We start from the raw sequence: 22,214 nt of genomic DNA on the forward strand, positions 1-22,214 counted from the left end.
TGTCTGTGTGTGGGTCTGTCTGTCTGTCTGTATGTGGGTCTGTCTCTGTCTGTCTGTGTGTGTGCGTCTGTCTATGGGTCTGTTTCTGTGTCTTTCTCTGCCTGACTGTGTGTGTCTGTCTGGTCTCTGTGAGTGTCTTTTTGGTGTCTGTCTGCTCTCTCTTTCTACCTGACCCCCCCTCTCTCTCACTCTCTCTATTTCTCTCTCTCTCTCTCTGGCGGTCTGTCTGTCTTTCTCTCTCTGTGTCTGTCCTTTCGTCATCCGTGCAAACGCACCCTGTTTGATTCAAGTCACTGTATCTGCCTGCAAGTCTGTCCGCGTGTCTGTCCGTCTGTCTTGTTTGCATGACCCGATCTGAGAATACATTTTTTCTTGTTACACAAATGTCTTAATCTTGGCAAAGTTTCTATGGGTGCAAGGGGACTCTTTCTCCCCTCTTCCTCTCTCCCTCATCCTTTGCAACATTTCTCATTCCGCGATCGTTTCAGAGTTTGAAGCCAAGCCAGAGTCTGTTCCAACTCTAGATTTAATTCCGATGGACCAGGGTTTTCGTACCTTGATTACACACGGCGAAACACGACACGTCATAGACTGAGTTGCTGGGGAAAAAATCCATTGCACAGCCAGAGACTCCCCCTTTTTCAAAACAGAGAAAGGGAGAAATCGCCGCTCCGATCCGCGGGGCCATTGTTGGTTCTGGTAATCGAATGCACCGGCGTCGTCCTTGCATATCGCTGGGGAGTCCACTCCGCCAGCATGGCAAAGTCAATTTTTCAAATCAAAGCAGTTGTCCCCATTTATCTGAATGCTCCCCCCTCTCCCTCCCTCCTTCCGTGTCTCTGTACGATGTCCAATACTCGCCCCCTTCCTTGCTTTGCCCCTTCTCTCTCTGTGTGAGGTTTCCTGTCTGTCTGTGTGTATGTCTCTCTCTCTCTCTCTCTCTCTCTCTCTCTCTCTCTCTCTCTCTCTCTCTCTCTCTCTCTCTCTCTCTCTCTCTCTCTCTCTCTCTCTCTCTCTCTCTCTCTCTCTCAGGACAGAGAACTCTCTCCCTTTCTCTCTCCTTTCAACACTCCAACCCCTCGCCCCCTTCCCATGTACCTCCCAGAAAGATTTCATGACCAAATCTTGGCCAGCGCGGTCCCATCTTGCACAGGCAAGTGGCCGGACCTCGGTGAGCACTGCATGGCGGGCCTTTTTCAGCCGTCCCCCTTGACAGGTCCATGCAATCTCCTTCCGCGGCCAATCATTCCCACAGTTTGTCCACGAACAACATCGCAAATCTGGCGCCGGCACTTTATTCCCTTCTAGTTCATCATTGAAATAGCTGGTACGGATGACATATTTTTACTTTGGCACAGGAGTACGTCAGACGAGGATTTTGATGGGAATAGTTGGTCAGGGGAAGGGGGGGGGGGTGGGATTCGGGGGCGTTGGCAGAGAATCAGGGAGAAGAAACACATCTGAAGTTCCTTTAGAGATGTATTTGATTAAACTATTGCCTGTGTTTCATTTATTGACGCATACCATGTACCACGATGTCCAGCAAGTTTGACCAAATCTTTGGGAGAGGAAAGCATTCTGGTTTGATTCACACAAAAATAGGTCGTGAATCAGTGCCATTTTGAAAGAAAACAAGGGTTGGGGGATTCCGGAGAGAGAGAGAGAGAGAGAGAGCGAGAGAGAGAGAGAGAGAGAGAGAGAGAGAGAGAGAGAGAGAGAGAGAGAGAGGGGGAGAGAGAGAGAGAGACAGAGGGAGAGAGAGACAGAGAGAGAGAGACAGAGAGAGAGAGACAGAGAGAGAGAGAGAGAGGGAGAGAGAGAGAGACAGAGAGAGAGAGAGAGAGAGTTTTCTTGACTCTCATTGTCAAAATGCATCAGCATTAATCTTCTGTTTTTGAGGATTCGCCAAACTTATTTGAACGTGAGCATCCTATTTCTTTTTCCAATTCTGTGAGAAGAAACAGGCGAAGGTTCCTTTAAAAATGACTTCTCATGATCATCTTAACCCCCCGCTGAAAGTGTGGATGGAAATGGATTGGACAACAATGCAATTCTTACAATGAGATCGGTTTTTGTTCTATCCTGCACAACTGTCCTTTGCCCTGCATTTAATCTCCACAAATACTTTGTGCAGATTTCAAAGGCCCATCCATAACCTTTTGTCCATGTTTAATTCCGCGGCGACATCCATCAATGTCCCGATTTTTCTTTCGCCTTTTAAAGGGAATGAAAACGCTGCCTGCAGTTTTTGTGAGCGTTGCAGTAAATTCCGCAGAAAGCCTTGACACGGGGACGAGATGGCCGAGATGAGCTCTCGCCTCTACTTCATCATCAGCTCGCTCCGTTTTTAATTAAGGAACCGAGTGAGTAAAGGGGGGCAGTCAGGAAGTTTGTAACGCCAGAAACAGCAGCTGAAATTGGAAAATGAAAAGCAGCCACAAGGGAGCCGCGATACGTTTGATTTTTAACGACCGAAGCGGTTAACTTCCCAGGGAAGAAAGCGCAATATAACACGGTGGATTCTTCCGGTGGGGAAGGTAGTTTGATATCCTCACTTTGAGATGCCTGCGCATGCTGTTGATCTAATGCGGTTGAAAGAGGCGCGTTGCTCTGACCGCAGCATAGTGTTAGCTCCAGTGTGTAATCAGAATTTCAGTTTTGTTTCATTTTTTGCGCATTTGTGGTGCTGGTTAGAGTTTAACAGTGTAAGCGACTGCAAGCCCTGGATGTTTGAGCCCAATGATGCATTGCACGGAGCTAGGTTTTGGAGAGGACGCAGGGTTCCGAATGAATGGTGGTGTGTGGGAGTAAAACTGACAGTGATTGCAAGTTATTCAGGGTTTTTAGGAGGTATTTTCAATTTGCTTTTTATATTTAGTCAAGTTTTGACTAAATATTTTAACATCGAGGGGGAATCGAAACGAGGGTCGTGGTGTATGTGCGTGTGTGCGTGTGTGTGTCTGTGTGTGTGTGTGTGTGTGTGTAGAGCGATTCAGACTAAACTACTGGACCGATCTTTATGAAATTTGACATGAGAGTTCCTGGGTTCGAAATCCCCGAACGTTTTTTTCATTTTTTTGATAAATGTCTTTGATGACGTCATATCCGGCTTTTCGTGAAAGTTGAGGCGGCACTGTCACGCCCTCATTTTTCAACCAAATTGGTTGAAATTTTGGTCAAGTACTCTTCGACGAAGCCCGGGGTTCGGTATTGCATTTCAGCTTGGTGGCTTAAAAATTAATTAACGACTTTGGTCATTAAAAATCGGAAAATTGTAAAAAAAAATAAAAATTTATAAAACGATCCAAATTTACGTTTATCTTATTCTCCATCATTTGCTGATTCCAAAAACATATAAATATGTTATATTCGGATTAAAAACAAGCTCTGAAAATTAAATATATAAAAATTATTATCAAAATTTTTTTTTTCGAAATCAATTTAAAAACACTTTCATCTTATTCCTTGTCGGTTCCTGATTCCAAAAATATATAGATATGATATGTTTGGATTAAAAACACGCTCAGAAAGCTAAAACGAAGAGAGGTACAGAAAAGCGTGCTATCCTTCTCAGCGCAACGAATACCCCGCTCTTCTTGTCAATTCCACGTGCACTGCCTTTGCCACGGGCGGTGGAGTGACGATGCTACGAGTATACGGTCTTGCTGCGTTGCGTTGCGTTCAGTTTCATTCTGTGAGTTCGACAGCTACTTGACTAAATATTGTATTTTCGCCTTACGCGACTTGTTGTTTGTTCGTTTTGTTCTCGCATCCCACGCTGAAGGCTCACAAACAATGAGCAATGCTTAAAAACTCGGATTCAGTTGCATGACTGTTTCAGTACAAACTCGGACTAGATGGAAAATTCAGTCCAAACTCATACTTACATGGCTGAATCAGTCCAAACCCTGCACGGCTGATTCAGTCCACCTAGCAGAGAAGGGTGCTGGCTGGACCAGCGGGACCAGAGGGAAGCAGACCTGATTTATTACAGGAGCGTGGTGGCCTTGTGACACGAGGCTTCGATCATTGGCCTGTAACATGTAACCCGACCAGGTGACCGCTGCTCGCTAGCCGCTGATGGCGAGGACACTGGTGACGGTCTGTCTGACGTTTATTGCTGGCCAGGAGCCGCCCTGTCTAGTGCCAATTAATTTCATCACCACTGGCACCACCGCTAGGAGCTGGATCAGCAGCAACAGCAGGATTTGCCACAGCAAGAACAACAGCAGCAGCAGCAGCAGCAGCAGCCATAGAGTCGCTGTACACATGACTGTCCACGGGTAGTTGCGATAAACGATACCCACAATTTTCCATGGGTGGCCTTTCAAGGCAGATATATGTTTTGGTCAGAATAATAGACAGGGGGACAACAGAAGTCGCTGTACACAATATGCATGTTCAGTGGTAGTTGCGATAAACGACGACACCAACATTTTCATGCATGAGTGGCCTGTCAAGGCAGATATGTTTTGATACAAATGATAGACAATGCGACAACAGAAAGCGTCCTTAGTAGGGAGGCGTCCTCTCATCGGAGGAGTCTGACATGGTAGGAACCACTGTATACTGCGGGTTATGGGTCACTCTGCTTCGTACTTGGTCAGGTAGTATCACAGACGGGCGCAGTGGCGTGGTGGTAAGACGTCGGCCTCCTAATCGGGAGGTCGTGAGTTCGAATCCCGGTCGCTGCCGCCTGGTGGGTTAAGAGTGGAGATTTTTCTGATCTCCCAGGTCAACTTAGTGACTTAACCCCCTTCGTGTGTACACGCAAGCACAAGACCAAGTGCGCACGGAAAAGATCCTGTAAACCATGTCAGAGTTCGGTGGGTTATAGAAACACGAAAATACCCAGCATGCCTCCCCCGAAATCGGCTTATGCTGCCTGAATGGCGGGGTAAACGGTTATTTACGTAAAAATCCACTCGTGCTAAAAACATGAGTGAACATGGGAGTCTAAGCCCATGAACGAAGAAGAAGAAGGTAGTATTATGGACCTAATCAGTCAAGCGACAAGTATAGCCACTCAGTGTCCTTGATTGTGACTCGAAAAAAACGTCAATCCATGAAATAAGCATAGATGGCTTTTCTGTCACCGATGTTTCTATCTATAGGTTAGCCAAGTTATGAGCATGCAGAAAATTAAGAAAAGCTGGTCGAAAAGAAAGTTGAATCAGTCTCACGCTCGCCAGACAATACGGATGACTCCGCTCGTGCTTGGTTGGTCACAGAACAAACCTTGGCTTTCTTTTGTCACTCTCAGGCGGAAAATTCTCAACAAAAAAGACATGCTGATATGCTTCATTTGCCGGGGGGGGGGGGGGGGGGGGCTACTGCTATCTTTCACAAAATGCCTTGGGAATATTATTGAATTCGACGTTTTTCTACAATCTGACGCCAGCTTTATAATAATCTGTTTGTTTCCTCTCTCTCTTTTCTGTGTGAAAGTGCACAGACAGCGTGGCAAATTTCATGGAGCGGTGATAGCCGCTGGGTTCATGCAAGGCCACGGCGGCTGTGCAACCATGTTTTGTTAATAAGAGCCAGTAAATCACGCCTGATGGAGTATAAACGTCTCTGCTTTGTTCACCCACCGTAACGGCACAATAGACGTTTTGCGAGCGAGATAGGTTCTCCACGAACACCCTCGCCTCCCTGAGCATGCACATCTATTGGTTTCTCTTTAAGGTATACTTCGCTCCGCATGGCATGCATTCTGTCATCCTGTGTCTGTCTCAGTTTCTGTCTGTCTGTCTCTCTCTCTCTCTCTCTCTCTCTCTCTCTCTCTCTCTCTCTCTTTCCCTCTCTCTCTCTCTCTCTCTTTCTCTCTTTCTCTCTCTCTCTTTCTCTTTCCCTCTCCCTCTCTCTCTCTCTCTCTTTCTCTTTCCCTCTCCCTCTCTCTCTCTCTCTCTCTCTCTCTCTTTCCCTCTCTCTCTCTCTCTCTCTCTTTCCCTCTCTCTCTCTCTCCCCTCTCTCTCTCTCTCTCTCTCTCTTTCCCCTCTCTCTCTTTCCCCCTCTCTCTCTCTCTCTCTCTCTCTCTCTCTCTCTCTCTCTCTCTCTCTCTCTCTCTCTCTCTCTCTTCGTATATATGTTCTTTGTCCCCTGCAACAGGGTTTCTCTCTTTCCCAGCGGCCAATCGAAGCCAGTCCAGCAGTGATATTGCCATCTTTATGTCGTCATTTACATAGGAAACGGACCATCTCTTTTGCACCGAGAAAAAAGACCCACCCACTCTCCCCCTACCCCCTTGCCCACCCCTGCCCTCCAAAATGGGGGTGCCAGTGCGGAGAATTAATTCCGTCGCACGTAGCTTCGCTTTTTTACGGCTCCCCGCTCGCACACAGAGAGGAGGCTTTGAGAATTACACGGCGGGGATGGACATTATTGTGATGTGGGATTTTCTTCTTTTGCTGGACTGTGACTGACAGACCGGCTGACTGGCTGACGGAGTGCACACAAAAATGAATAGATGATTGTGCGGTGTGGGGACAACATCCTGTCGTAAACACCTCAGTGTTGGTTTTGATTGTGGGGGGGGGGGGGGGGGGGGGGGTTGGAGGTCACCTGGGTATGTTCTGAAAGGTCTGCGAATGTCTCTTGCAGTGGTCATCATCAGTATTTTGGTACTGGCGCGTTGGAGGAAAGGTGTGTGGAGCACTGCGGATAGATGACCATGGGAAAGCCGTGAAGAAGACAGACGTCGGATCCCCACTATAAGCTTTTCTAAAGCTTATTGTTTTTGATTCCAACTATTCTCACTATGTATTGTACCAATTAATTGTTGAATAATAAAAGTGTTCAAACCAAGGATCACTACAAGACTTCCGCAACGCAAAAGGGAGAAACTGGGTTTTTTCGGTGCGTTCTTGTATGCATTCTTGGCAAATAACAATACAAGAAACTGTGGCATTTAGCAGTGTAGGCTCTACACAGAGAATTGGTGAACTTAAGTAGTTTTCAAGTTTGGACTGAGCGTTCGACCATGGGTAATGTATTAATTGTAGATGAAAGGGTGTGCATTTTGGCCCTTGTATTAAAAAACATGTTGTCAATCCTCTCCAAATATTGTATTCACCCTACCCACCCGCCTTCCCCGCCCCACCTCCCTCAATTTCTGCGAGTTTATTTCAACCAGAACAACTGACATTTTCTCCCTCTTTCCCGCCTGCAGAATGATCCATAACAAACAGCACATATTTTACAGTCGGGCGAGCGGCAAGAAACAGCCAGAGAGTGTTTTGTGAAATGGGACTCCACACAATAACTGTGGTAAGATCGATGTTTGAGTGATGGAAAAGACAAAAGGCACAAGCCAGAACAGAGTCCCCGAGGGCAGGAGAAAGCGAGAATGTCTGAGTAGTATATATACGTAAGCCAACGCGTTCAAGCACCCCGACAGATGAAGACATCTGCCTCAGTGCTGGATTCCTGTTTCTTTGCCGCTCGATTTGAAAGACAGGTCTATGAAGTCTCTCCATGATGCAGACTATCCTGCTGCTGCTGCTGCAATTTTTACTGCGTCCTTCTGGCTTGTGAGGTCGTTGCACTGAGTTCGTGTGTTGGAACACTCACGGAGTGCTGGCTGTGAACACACGCGCACGCACGCACGCACGGACGCACGCAAGCACGCACGCACACACACACACACACACACACACACACACACACACACACACACACACACACACACACACACAAACTTGAATCAAATAGACTGTGAACAAACGGTACTTAAGAGCCAAGCGTGTTCTGTCATTTTCTTCGCAGCTTTTCCGTTGACTTTGTTCTTTTGTCATCTGCTTGAGCGGGCATTCTCACATAGCTTTTAGCGGGATCTTGTGAAAGAAGTGATTTGTTGCTGTCGTCCGAGGAATATTTTGATCGTGCTTGTGTTGTCCTGTGCTACCTGTCATGAAGTGTCTTCCTTCGGACACCTTTGGCTTTGCGTGACAGCGATATTTTGGTCAGGATAATAGATGGACCTCAAAGTGTGTCTTTTCAGTGGAAGTGTCCCCTCATTGTAGGTACCACTCTATTCCAGTCATTTGGACCAGCAAAATGTGTACAGATTTTCATAATTTGCTCAAGTTTATGCGCAGGGCGGCGAGAGAAAGGGATTCGGTGGGTTATAGAAACACGAAAATACCCAGCATGCTTCCTCCGAAAGCGGCGTATGGCTGCCTAAATGGCGGAGTAAAAACGGTCATACACGGTCGGGTGGCCGAGTGGTAACGCACTTGCGCTCGGAAGCGAGAGGTTGCGTGTTCAGGCCTGGGTCAGGCCGCAATTTTCTCCCCCCTTTCCTAACCTAGGTGGTGGGTTCAAGTGCTAGTCTTTCGGATGAGACGAAAAACCGAGGTCCCTTCGTGTACACTACATTGGGGTGTGCACGTTAAAGATCCCACGATTGACAAAAGGGTCTTTCCTGGCAAAATTGTATAGGCATAGATAAAAATGTCCATCAAATATCCGTGGGACTTGGAATAAAGTTTAAAAAAAATTCCATCTCACACGGCATTAAGTCTCAGGAAACATGAATACAAGCATGCAGGAAAAAAAAATGGGTAGCGCCGTATATATGGCAGCTCGCTTTCCCCAGGGAGAAAGCAGCCCGAATTTCCATGAGGGTAACCTCACTGGACTGTAAATCTCATAACTCATAACTCATAACTCATAACATTTTATTGATCCAACAAAGGAAATTAAATTGGTCATCAGCACATATAGGTCATTAATTATAAAAGAATAAGAGAAGAAAATTCATAAAACCCATGATAACAAAAAAATATCTAAAGTAATATATGTACAACTACAATACCCTTTTTATTTGCACACTTGACACACCGACACACCAACACACATGAAATTTTATCCAATCCAATCCAATCCAAAAGCCGTGGGAGTTTCAGCCCATGAACGAACAAACAAACAAATACCGTCTCAGAGTACAGAACCGAGTAGGCAGTTTGTGATGTTGCAGCATTTGTCTTAGTGTCGTGGGTTTGTGACATTGGTAGGAGTGTGTTGTCAAAGATGTGTTGACAAGTGCTTGGAAAAGTTGTTTCCACGCTCTTGCCTCTTTCCTGAGAGTGCAATGTGTTGTGTTGTTACTGCAGTATTCTGGCCTCTGTCATGACGGCGAGAGAAGCGGAAAAACCATGAAGCGTCCAAAGCGTTCTGTCTTGTCCTATGTTCATATCTGTCTCCGAAGCGAAGGGCCCGCCTAATTGGCTCCGAGCTCGCCAACAGGTCACGGTGCACTCTATAATCAAGGGGTCGGGGGTGACTCGCCCTGCGGCTGACCCTCTTCTCCATCACTGACCAGAGGTGATGCATCCCGCGTCCATGGCGAGAAGGCTGACCAGGCGATACGTCAGCCAGGCCCAATTTGCCCTGACGTCCAGGCCTGGCCTTTTTTTCTCTGTCCACTCCATCGTCACGTGACCTTAAGCACCCGGCGCTGGCTCGTGATTTTTCGGCGCTGGACCAATAATGAAGATTGATCTTTCGCGCTGGTCCTGCTAGCGTCCTTCGCTTGTCCGTCACTGTCTTTGGCATCTTTTTCTCGTCTTCTTGTGGGTTTGCGGTTTCTCTGGAGCTCTGTCAACTTCTGGCAGATGTGGGGCGGGTGGGAAAGAGGGAGGGGGCCGGGGGGTGTCACTTTTAAGGTCGATATCTTTTGGGTCTTTTTACCTGGGATTTGTATTGGTTTGATTTGTTTTCTTTTTTATGTTTGTGTCTCTGATACTATATGTAGCCAATCTTTTTTGGTCTTGTAAAAATGTTGTTGTTGTTGTTGTTCCTATTTGTCACTCTACACTTCTCCTTGGCCAACTGATGTTGTTCATGTTCTCGGCCTCCGTCTCCTCCCCGGGGTCTCTCACTCCCTCTACCTCTCTTCCCCCTCCTCCTCCCCCTTTCTCTCCTCCCCTCCCTTATCTGTCTCCCGAACTTACTCCCCCCCCCCTCTGCATCTATCCCTCTTGTTACTTTTTTTCTGGGACTCACCTACACTCTCACTCAACTCATTTTTCTTGGCCCAAGCTTTTATCTGATTCGGGCCAAGTTTTCCTCTCTGGCTTTTTTGTCCATCATCTGATTAAAGCTTTTGCTTTATGATTCTCCAGGGTGCTGGGTATTCTCCCCTCTGGCTTTGTGCTGGCCCTTTGAAGTAGAATAACAAATAAGGCTTATCAGGCTGTTTTTCCTTTTCTCCCCATCCTTTTTGTCTACCATACTCTCTTTTTCTGTGGCTTCGAAATGGCAAAGGCCGAAGCTTACACGAAGGACGGGTAGTTGTTCTTTTTAAAGGCATGCCAGAAACAAAATAAGAGTGGTACGTTTGCTGCTTTGCGTTGCTTTAATTGTGCTCATGATTGGTATAGTCTTCTGAAAGGAGGTTTAAATCGCAACCAGTACTGCTGAAGGATGCACTGAGTCTGAGGAACGAATGTGTGTGGCAGGAGGATGCGAGTGTGATTGTGTGATTGTGTGTGTGTGTGTGTGTGTGTGTGTGTGTGTGTGTGTGCGTGTGCGTGTGTGTGTGTGTGTGTGTGTGTGTGTGTGATAAAGAGAGGGATAGAAAGAATTGGGAAAGCGGAGAACGTGTTTGTGTCTGTATGTTATGTCCGTCTACGTTTCTGTCTGTTCGTCAATTTGTCGTTCTCTTCATTTTCCGCCATTTCGTTTTCACGGGGAATAAGGCATAGATAGCGTTTACCGTCGATCTACTCCACTTTGTAATCTCTTCGGAATAGCCCATACAGTCCGCATCTAAAGCACATTCTCTCACACACACAAAACCACACACACAAAACGAAAGCATAGTTTCCATGACTCAGTCCATTGAGATTCCTGACTCCTACTGAGACTTAGTGAATGCTCTCGTCAGTTCGAATGACTTTTTGGTCCGGAACCACCGATTTTGAACGTGTGTATTTTGGAGACAGTGACAAATGTAGGTCAGTGTCGGAGGATTGCACTTGCAATGTGAAGGTCGCGTTTCTAGGGGTTGTCACTATACGTAGAAGTGGTCGTGTTAGTGTGTGTTTGTGTGTGTTTGTCTGAGAATCTTCAGTCGTTGTGTGCTGTCAGTCGGTACTGTCTGTTTGCAACTCGATTTGTGTCTGTCTGTCAACATGCCATTTGTCCTGTCACGTCGCTAATTATGGCTTTGTCAGTTTCATGTCATTTTGGGGTTGTCAGTTGCGTTGACCCTCGCGCCCCCTAATTGGCATAGAGGCGCGTCCCCCGGGTGGTGGATGGGGGAGCCTTCTCTACTAATTTCTGAGAGAAGGTCGCATCACTCTCGATGCCGTGAACCTAATTAGGATCTTTTTCTTGTTTCTTCTCTATTTCTGCCTCCCCAAAGTCCTTTTACTTTCCTTTTCTCACCCATAAAATTCTTCACTTATTACCCTTGTTAAGTGTTTCTTGTATAGAATATAGTCAATGTTTGTAAAGATTTTAGTCAAGCAGTATGTAAGAAATGTTTAGTCCTTTGTACTGGAAACTTGCATTCTCCCAGTAAGGTCATATATTGTACTACGTTGCAAGCCCCAGGAGCAATTTTTTGATTAGTGCTTTTGTGAACAAGAAACACTTAACAAGTGGCTCTATCCCATCTCCCCCCTTTCCCCTATCCCATCTCCCCTCTTTCCCTCGTCGCGATATAACCTTCGTGGTTGAAAACGACGTTAAACACCAAATAAAGAAAGAAAGTCGCGTTGACCGCATGTTGCGTTTGGTTTTTCTGTATGTGACACTGAGGAAAATATTGTCTGATGGCCGATTTCTTTATCTGTTTCAGGAGGCAGTCACCGGCTGTTTCACTGCATGGAATACATTACGTGTACCTTTCACATCTAGACTTTCAAGGACTTCTTAAGATATTCAGGTGAGCGATGTAACTGATTGTTTTGTTAAAGGTGTCCGTGTTGCCCCCCGACAGTAGTCCTCTCTCTCTCTCTGTCTCTCTCTCTGTCTCTCTCTCTCTCTGTCTCTCTCTCTCTCTCTCTCTCTCTCTCTCTCTCTCTGTCTGTCTGTCTCTCTCTCTCTGTCTCTCTCTGTCTCTCTCTCTATTTCTCTCTCTGTCTCTCTCTCTATGTCTCTCTCTCTATCTCTGTCTCTCTGACTCTCTCTGTCTCTGTCTCTCTCTCTGTGTGTCTCTCTCTCTGTCTGTTTGTCTGTCTGTCTCTCTCTCTCTCTCTCTCTCTCTCTCTCTCACCCACACCCTCCTGAACCGCCCTTTTCCAAGTACGAGCTTGTTAAAACCGTCTGGGCTTCGTCTTCCTGTCCACGTCAGTTTCAGTCGACTAGAGTTCTGTCCCCTTATCTTCGCGTCACTTCCGCCCTCCATTGGCCCACCAGTTTGTCTTGACGCCGCCTCAATGAGGCTAATTTGATTTTTGTGTGAAACTTCAGAGACGGCTTCCGGAGGCAGGGAGGGGGGGGGGGTGGAGGTGGGATGGAGAAGAGACGGAGAGAGGGGGGGGGGGGGAAATACTTACACAGGACTCAATCTCTGACAAAAGACTGAAAAAGCACAGTTACCTTTTGAAACTTATTTAAAGACACCCTTCTTTTGTGAGCATCTTTTGCACAGGAGATCTTGGTCAAGATTCTGGTCGATAAACCAAAGTTACTCGTGAGAAAATAACAGGTAATCGTTAATGACGAGCGCGGAGGAGACTTCACATCCTTTGCTTCTACCTTCTCTATATATAAATGTTATAGCAGCTTCTCCTTGTCACACGTTAAAACTTCGAGAGCTTCAGACACAACAACCCCCCTCCCTTACCCACAATCACACCAATCCCCTACCCCCAAACTACCACCACCTCCTCCCCGCAACCGTTGTGGTTCCGCCCTTTTCTCTAACTTTAAAAAGTAAGTGCAGACAGGCGCGAAGAAGGGAAAAGTTAGTTGCTGCTAATTGCAATTTGTGTCACAAGAGGAGGAAGTGGCTTGTTGAACACGAGTGCTGACAACCGAGTGTAGAGCCAAACTGTGGATGAACGGGGAAGGGGGTGTGGAGAAGAGAGGACTCAAAACTCTTGGGGGAGAGGGGGAGGGGGAATGGAAGTGGAGGGAAGAGAAATGTAGTGGTGGAGGTGGGTGTAGAGGAGAGAGAGGGGCTCTCACTCAAAACTTGTTGGGGAAGGGGGGGTGGGGAGAGAATGTGATGGTTGGAGGGGGATGTAGTAGGGAGGAAGGGGCTCCCATCAAAAATATAAAACTCTTGGGGGAAAGAGGGAGGGGATGGAAATAGAAATTAGGGGATGGGAGAGGTGGAGGAGGATGTAGTGGGGAGGGAGGGGCTCACACTCCAAACCTGATAGTGAGGGGATAGGATGGGAGGCGTGGAGGAGGGTGTACCAGCAAGGAAGGGGCTGCCACTCAAGGCTCAAGTTATTGCACTCATAGACCTCGCAGATGTTTGTGTAATTATGTTCCCAACTTGTAATATGCAGTGTCGACTTGCTCATTTTCACCCTGAGGGGATTATGATCGCAATAATGATATGCGCTTGTAATTGAAGAACGCGTGATTTCATTCGCTGAGTTGTATGAGCAGCTCTTGCTCTTCTGGTCAGGTTAGTACACTTCCTCAGTGTGGTGAACACACACAAGTATTGGCTCAGCAGTCACTTTGGAAGCGTTTGGTTTCACTTGCAATAAACCCATGCAGACAAAGAGAAACCCCCCGCGGGTTAGGGGGAGTCCCATATTGGTTGGGACGAGAAAGAATTTACCCGATGCTAACCAGCATGTCGTAAGAGGCGACTAACAGGTTCTGTTTCTCCTTTTACCCTTGTTAAGTGTTTCTTGTATAGAATATAGTCAATGTTTGTAAAGATTTTAGTCAAGCAGTATGTAAGAAATGTTACGTCCTTTGTACTGGAAACTTGCATTCTCCCAGTAAGGTCATATTATTGTACTACGTTGCAAGCCCCTGGAGCAATTTTTTGATTAGTGCTTTTGTGAACAAGAAACAATTAACAAGTGGCTCTATCCCATCTCCCCCCTTTCCCCTATCCCATCTCCCCCCTTCCCCCGTCGCGATATAACCTTGAATGGTTGAAAACGACGTTAAACACCAAATAAAGAAAGAAAGACAAAGAGAAGAAAAAGTCACAGCCGTACTGATACCTACACAGGTAACAAACAAGAAAAATGTTCATTCAAAATGAACAGCGTCGATGCAATGTCCACCAAAGATTTATTTTGGGAAGTGTTAAAGGTTAGGGTCAAAAGTTAATGAATTGCATGTTGTGCTGGATATATATATAAATTGTTTATTTCAGTCAATGCTTGATTCATAAGTACATTTTTCAGCATGGTGCATCTACAGGAGGGTGCTCCAACAATGATGCATAGTGCCAACATTTAGCGCAAACTTTTCACAACAGTGCATTATTACCACAAAGCGCATACAGCGATTATATAGTAGCAAGTTGCACTAAACATTTGAACAAAATGCATTTTGTTCAAATGTTAACAGCACAGCACCAAGTTTTGCATAAGTGCACAACAGCACTGACCATTTCACAAAAGTGCATTACAGCTGTGACAATTTTACAAAAGTGCATTGACCATTTCAGGCAGATGGCTAACATGCAGATTTCGCTTTTGTCTGTCTTTCTTTGAAAAGTAGGCATGTTCAAGATCGATGAAGTCATGAGCAATTGGGTTAGATGACAGAAAAGATTCAAAAACGTCAGATTCAGTTAGATGACAGAAAAGATTCAAAAACGTCAGATTCAGTGTTTTGGGCACTGTTGAACAGGAACATTCTCTCCTGTTCAACAAATGTGGGTTCAATTCAAAAGCAACATTGTCACAGATAGGCTAGTGTTACATTTCTGTAAAGTTTCAAAAACATCTTCCATGTTTTGGTTACTGTTGAACAGAGGCATATTTTCCTGTTCAAAAAAGTCTGACACAAATTGTCGTAGTTGTGGGTTAAGGTTCGATCTATACTGTCCTTCAAACGAGTCGTAGAACCGTCATTGTCACAGATAGTGTTACATTTCTGTTTTACATTCAAACGAGTCGTAGAAGTAGTAGTACATTTGCGTTTGGTTGTTTTTTCTTTTAGATTCCTGTCACTCATACTAGCAGTATTGATTGAGGTACATAAATCTGTTGATGTACAGGGATGACTTGTTTGTAATGAATCCTTGTTTCCTCCACATTGAGTTTGCATTGCAGTTGGACAGAAATGAACAGGTGTTAATTGATAAACACATTGATAATGGCTTTTGAGAAAATCAATCAATTCTGCAAAGGAATTAACTTGATGACATCAAAACTGCAGCGCCATTTGAAGAATGGTTACCATTTCTGTTTCTTTGATGGGAATCAAACAAATAAAAACATTGACTATCCAAGTTACCATGAATGGCAATAGTTGACTCCTGAAAAGTAGCAAGGATATAATTTGAGACGATAAACGCCTGATGCAATCCCTCCTCAAGGTCAGTCAACTCAAAACCTTCATCATTCGCAACATCAGTAGGCAACACAGCGGGATTCGTATGTCCAGAAATCATGTCGAAAAAATATTACATTTCAAAAGCATGTCCAACCACAGTTGTTGGCAAGTGTTCGTGTCCGAAGTAGCCTTCAGTGTGTGTATATATGTATTCATGTGACAGAGAACGTGACCTCATTGTTCAATCCTCTCTCTCTCTTCTTTCTCATTCGAACGCACACACGCAAGAACGTAGCCTACGCACGCATGCACGCGCACGCACACACACACACACACACACACACACACACACACACCCCGCTGACGCACACGGCAAACCACGCACACACACACTGACTGTCGGCAAGCATCTCTTTTTGTTTTCTTTACCTTTGTTTATTGTGTTTTCGATATTTGTGTTTATTTTTTGCTTGACTTATCTGTTTTATTTTAATGTTTGCTATCCACATCGTGTGATAAATGTTTCTTCTCAGTCTCCGAGTCAGTTTAGTTTCTGCACGCCGCTTTGGTACTCCTTGTTTTTCTTTCTGGTGTTTTGTGCGCGACTGATTTGCGGATTTATTTTTATTCCTTTCATATGCAGTTGAAGTGTTGTGGGTGTTATTGTCTGTATATGCTATGTTGCGTCTGTGTATGCCTACAAGAATTTTGGGTGTAATGTGCCTGTGGTCTGCTCGCAGTCGAGCACAGAAAACATGGCGGCGCCCTGCAGGCAAATTCGTGGAAAGTCTTCCCGACCGCAGATACCAGCGTCGTCCGCGACGCTGGAACTACCTCAGCATGTACCGCTCATAACCAGACTGAAAGAAAAGTGCGTGTGATAACGAGTTAATTTGCGTGAATAATGTTGTAAATGCCCACAGATTGGCCAATGCTGATTGGATTTAAGGCATTTCTTATTCAGGTGTAATTGACTGTGCTGTGCTTAAGGGATGAATGCGGTTTTGAGATGCGTAGCTAATTAGTGACATGTGCAAACCGCTTCGCAGCATGCAATCATCATTTCATCTCTCTTCCACTTTGTTGCTTCGCTGGGCTACATTCAGGCCTAAGTTTGTAACGGAACTAATAAATGTTCAAGTAGGGAAACAATGGTTAAAAAGTGTTTTTCATTGAAAACATAGGCTATATTTATCTGTTCAGCGGGCACAGGCTCAGATTTGGTCATTAACATAATTATAGACGATTCAGGAGCGGAATTAAAAACAGAGTGAATGAGTGGACATTTTCACATTGAAGGATGAAGTAGAAAACTAAATGGAAACAAACGTTGACATGTTGAGCATTTTAAACGGAAGACAAGAAAGACTGGAATACGCTTTCGGCGTGGGAAGAACTCTCTTGTAGGAAAGGACGAGAATAACGTTGCAAAACGGATTCTACGTCTTGAAGTTGCCTCCTTTCCGTTTGGCTGGGGTGAAATGGAATCACTGACACGAAAACGATGATGAGTAAAAGATGACGTACTTCCTGCTGCGCGCGCGTTTCGCGGATGACAGCTCAAAGGGGAGGCTACACATTAGAGAGAAGGGGAGGTAACACGATTGCAGGGGAGGTAACGCTTCAGGTGGATGAGTTCTGCGACGAAGATTAGGCGCTCATGCGAGTTGGAATAAGGAGCACTCCCCGTCATCTCGTAACATCACTCGCGTGACGTCACTTCCTATGATTTATGTCTCGCGAAATTTTGAAACTGCGTGAAATTGGAGGAGAAAAGCCCCCACGATTTTGATGTTGTTTACTTATAAGACAACCTTTTTTCTTTCTTTTTTTTAAGTCTGTGGGTTTAAAAATAATAATCGTTTTAAGGGATTTGGAGAGCTCACTTAATTATCATGTAGAGCGTGTTTTCTGTGAATTTGTTGGCGTTTCCTGGAAAACTTACTGGCATGTGTTGCTTTTAAGTCGCGGAACTGCTCACTTTCTGGTGATTAAAAAAACTGACGCTGAGGATTGCTGAAACGCTGCGTTTACTAAGAGTTTTGTTTTTCACTTTTTGGGCTTCTGCAGTGAACACAGAGGATGTGTAAATTGTGTGATCTTATGACGGGTGCAGTGGCGTGGTGAGTTCGAATCCCGGTCGCTGCCGCCTGGTGGGTTAAGAGTGGAGATTTTTCCGATCTCCCAGGTCAACTTATGTGCGGACCTGCTAGTGACTTAACCCCCTTCGTGTGTACACACAAGCACAAGACCAAGTGCGCACGGAAAAGATCCTGTAATCCATGTCAGAGTTTGGTGGATTATAGAAACACGAAAATACCCAGCATGCTTCCCCCGAAATCGACGTTATTTTTTACTCTGTTGTCAGACGAGCAGCAGATTTGTTTCAGTGTTTTATTGGAATATTGTGTTTTGTATTTTCTTTTGCTTCATCAATGCTTTTCTGGTCAGTTTTGTTTGCATTTTTCTACAACACACATCACATTGTAATGCAGTTCACGAGTTTTATTTGAACTAATTTGTTCACATCAAGAAATACTGGGCAAAACATGTCTAGAGGTGGGTGTATTTTTTCTTTCGAAAATTGGATATTTCCAGAGAAGAGGCGTTAATCATATCCGAGCAAGACAAAAACTGGTGGACATTGTCAAAAACAAAACAAAGTAATGAAACGCCCCGCCTATCAGGATTACTTTTCCTAAGCCCCGTTATAACTAAGAGTTATGTAATTTTGTTTTGTTTGTATTGGAGGAGGATGTTTTGAACGCATGCTCAGAAACCATGATAGAAACTAGTCGTGGAAAATTGTTTCCCTTTGGTTTTTCAAGACACTCGAAGAAACAGAGGAATAATGAAAATCAGCTAAAGTTATTTCACTTTATTTTTTTTCTATTTTTTGTTTCTTCTCAATACAAATGTTGTTAAAGGAATGGCTACTTATGTATGTGCACATGAAAAGAAAAACCAAACCAAATACACCAGCAACGCTCTTCACAAGGTTAATCATCTTTTTGTTGATACCACTTTCATGAGGGTATTGGGAGAGAAAAAAACCGGCTTCGGCTGTTAATATATGTTCTGGTCGCGAATCGTTTTTGTTCTGGATTCAATTCTCGATGCTCGAGATCTATCGCAACTTTCAAACTCAATTTAAAACTTTTCGAAAACAACACGGCTGTCTTTTTCCATGATTGTTGAGGCACCGGCTTCATCCTTTCTCGTTTATTTCCGGGATTAAGGAAAACTCTCCGGAAACTCTCTCTTCTTTCTTTTCTTTTCTTTTTCTTTTCTTTTCCCACCCATGGCATATTTTGAGGCGCCCTCGACTCTGCAATGCTGTTAGGAGTTCTTGCTTTGTTGACGCGTGTTTTTGTTACGCGGTTCCGTGTATTCTCTACCCCTGTGCTATTTTTCTATCGATTTTCGTCGAAGAGGAGGAAAGTTGAAAAGGTTTTGCTGTGATACAATTTCTGCCCCGTATTATGGTCAAAAGTCATGGGCGCTCACTTGGTGTTGATTCTACGGCGAAGGAAGCTGAGCTGCGTTTCTTGTTGCCTTGCATCGATTGCTGCTGTAAGTTCGCAAACATCAGGCAAAGAACCGACTGAAGGAGAAGAGTGATAGCTGCCGAAACTATTTATTGACATGACATTCATTTGGCGCATATTTTGTTTTATGTCAGCCATCTAGTCATTGAACTGGGTTTGATTCCTACATAGTTTTATGAAGATCCCAGCAGTCGACATTCACTTCTTATGTAACGCTATCGCAGTGTGGTCGTTGCATTTGTGAATATCACAGAATGTGAGGGTCGTTTGTGTAGGCTTTTCCAGCGAATCTTACACCGCTACGAGTTCCTAAGTAAACTCTTGCTCTGACTCTTACAGACTTACGCGTAGTTTGACTCCTATATTTACTTGGTTATCTTGCCCGCTTAAGAAACGCGCCTCAGAGGCGAACATCGATTGATTGCTTTCCACAGCTGCGGGGAAGAAAAGTTGTGGAGGAGTTTTGTGTGTGTTTGTTTTGTAGTGGAGAACAGAAACTATGTTGTGGAGACTAGGTTGGTTTTGTAGTGGAGAACAGAAACTATGTTGTGGAGACTAGGTTGGTTTTGTAGTGGAGAACAGAAACTATGTTGTGGAGACTAGGTTGGTTTTGTAGTGGAGAACAGAAACTATGTTGTGGAGACTAGGTTGGTTTTGCTGTCGGTACGGCCATGGTTTCCTGGTTTCAGTTTGAGTAACGGACCGTGTTTTGTGTGTGCTTTGTGTGTGTGTGTGTGTTCACTATATAAGAGGGTTCTCTTTTTATAGCCGCATCCAACCACCACTCCCACCCATATATATATATATTTGTATATAATTTTTTTTTGGGGGGGGGCGGGGTCGGTTCCATTAGTGGGAATGCATGTCCTTTGAACACACACACACACACACACACACACACACACACACACACGCGCGCGTGCGCGCACACGCACGCACGCACAAAAACACGCACAAACACACAAACAACCATGACACAGGAACGCTTAGACGTAGGAGAACGAGACGAGAGAAGGAGAAAAACACTTGCGAGTTTCTCTTTCAAAAGGACGCCGAAGAACAAAGCCACCACACTGTTCTGGCCAGGACAACAACCCAGGATGCTTTTTTTCTCTGGGGCTGTGATCAGTCGATCAAAGATCGAATAGGGACGGCTCCGCCTTCCTTCGCAAAGAACAACAGGTGAAAAAAATCAACTATTGCCCCTTTCCGCATCACGTTTCTCTTCAGCTAATTGCCGCACGTCTCTCACACCGACAAAACGTACGGCGATGCCGATGTTGCGGACCGGCCGACGTCAGTTGGACAACGACCGGCGACACAATCGGGATAAACTTGTTAGCTTTGTGACGCATACAATGAAGTAGATTTTGATTGCCTGGCAGGGGGGACTTTGAGGTCGAGAGCATTCAGCGGCGAGCATGCAGGCATTAGTGGGTCTGTGAAATCAGTGATGGAAAACGCTGGTGACACGCTTGGCTGCCTGTGGGAAGTGCCATGGCTCGGTCGGCAGTTGTCGGGAGCTGTTGCTTGTTCATGACGCGGACGTTGTTAACTGCTTGACAGCCTGTTCCGGCGACGAGTTGTCGATTTTAAGTGTGTGGGGGGGGGGGGGGGGGGGGGATGGGGATGCGTTCGTGTCTGTCTGTCTGTCTGTCTGTCTGTGAATTTGGTTGTCTGTGTGTGCCGACATGGGTGTGTGTATGTACATTTTGGGGTTTTAGGAACTTCTCTGCCATATTAATTTCTGTATTTACTCGCCTTTCCTGTGTTTCTCTCTCTCTCGCGCGCTTTCTCTCTCTCTCGCGCGCTTTCTCTCTCGCGCTTTCTCTCTCTCTCTCTCTCTCTCTCTCTCTCTCTCTCTCTCTCTCTCTCTCTCTCTCTCTCTCTCTCTCTCTCTCTCTCTCTCTCTCTCTCTCTCTCTCTCTCTCTCTCTCTCTCTCTCTGTATTTTTGGCCTCGTTATCTCAGATTTATCAAGTTCGCTGGCATTGAATATTTTCTCAAGAGACCGTCAGCGGGTTGTCTATTCATTAGTGTGTTCACTTGCGCGTTATGTATACATTTAGCGCCAAATTGTACGATTTGTCGGAACGGCAATTCTACCTCTTCCGCTGTTCCATCGATCGAGTAGGGAACAAGAAACCCCCGGATTTAATGAAGCGCAAAGTCTCGCCTGGCCCCTGTGTTAATGAGACTGTGTTTAACTCCCCGTAATCCCTTCTTGTATGCCCGTGGATTAATTGGCACTGAAGTTTTGTCTCAAGAGCTTGTGAAATTTATCAAATTTAATATAGCGACTCGACTAGTAGGTTTGTGTAGACTTTCGTTCTTAGTAACCAAACTCTGCAGCAAATATTTCAGATTTCGCTGTACTCAGTCAATATACCGAGTTTGAGAAATAATTATGTTGCCACAGACTTGTGTGTTTTAGTGGCCGATTTGACTGTACTTTTCTTCTTGTATAATGTTTTGTTAGGTAGTGTATATGGCAATGGCATTTCCCCTTCTGTTGTTGTGTTCTGCACGCATCTGAGTACATGTGACACTTAGGTGGGTTTTTTTTTAATGATTATTTGAATTAGGAGAAACTTAAACCAACCGTTGAATAGTCGTTTTTGGTGCTGAAGTCATGACGGAGCTCCTCAACAAAAGTAGAATACTTGCAGCGGAGGAGGATGTTGCTGGGTGGTTACGGGGGAGGCGGTTTCTGGAGTGTCGTGGCTGCATTGCCATTCCAGACCCGACTGAGGTCGTCTGTCCTGTGTTGTCTGTGGAATGTGGAATTAGTGTTTGGGAATAATTTGCCCCGTCCCCTTCTGCCGGTGCTCACAAGTTCGTCTGGCCTGTTTTAGTGGCATTGGAGAAAATTGTCCTCGCTTCTTTTTTTGTTGGGGAATATAATGTACTCTGTTTAGTGTTCGGAAATGTGAGGAGAAAAATAGCTTGTTAAACAAGTTTCTGAAGTTCTCCAATTTCTTTTTGTGTGTGCTCTTTTAGTGTATGTGTGTGTGTGTGTGTGTGTGTGTGTGTCTCTCTCTCTCTCTCTCTCTCTCTCTCTCTCTCTCTCTCTCTCTCTCTCTCTCTCTCTCTTTCTTGGTCCCCTGCAGCTCACGATGCCAAGGCACATACTTCAAAATCAAGAGCTGTTGTGTTTTGTTTTCTTGAAGCGTTAAGGAAATTAGCTCCCGAGCTGAAAGGATGAGAAATTTGCCTCACTCGATTTTTCTCA

General features: G+C 45.1%; 2 protein-coding genes across 3 annotated transcripts in view; one reads left to right on the plus strand and one right to left on the minus strand.

The window, feature by feature from the left end:
• Window positions 1–22,214, minus strand: part of LOC138965016 (monoglyceride lipase-like) — a 234,316-nt gene that overhangs the window by 131,347 nt on the left and 80,755 nt on the right. The gene's annotated exons all lie outside the window — the stretch shown is intronic.
• LOC138965015 (plexin-A1-like) overlaps window positions 11,810–22,214 on the plus strand; it is a 33,144-nt gene continuing 22,739 nt past the window's right edge. The window contains exon 1 of the mRNA XM_070337139.1: window positions 11,810–11,896. The gene's annotated coding sequence lies outside the window, so the exon portion shown is untranslated. The remainder of the gene's footprint in view (window positions 11,897–22,214) is intronic.

This window comes from Littorina saxatilis, linkage group LG4 (assembly GCF_037325665.1).
Source record: "Littorina saxatilis isolate snail1 linkage group LG4, US_GU_Lsax_2.0, whole genome shotgun sequence".
Classification (NCBI taxonomy): domain Eukaryota; kingdom Metazoa; phylum Mollusca; class Gastropoda; order Littorinimorpha; family Littorinidae; genus Littorina; species Littorina saxatilis.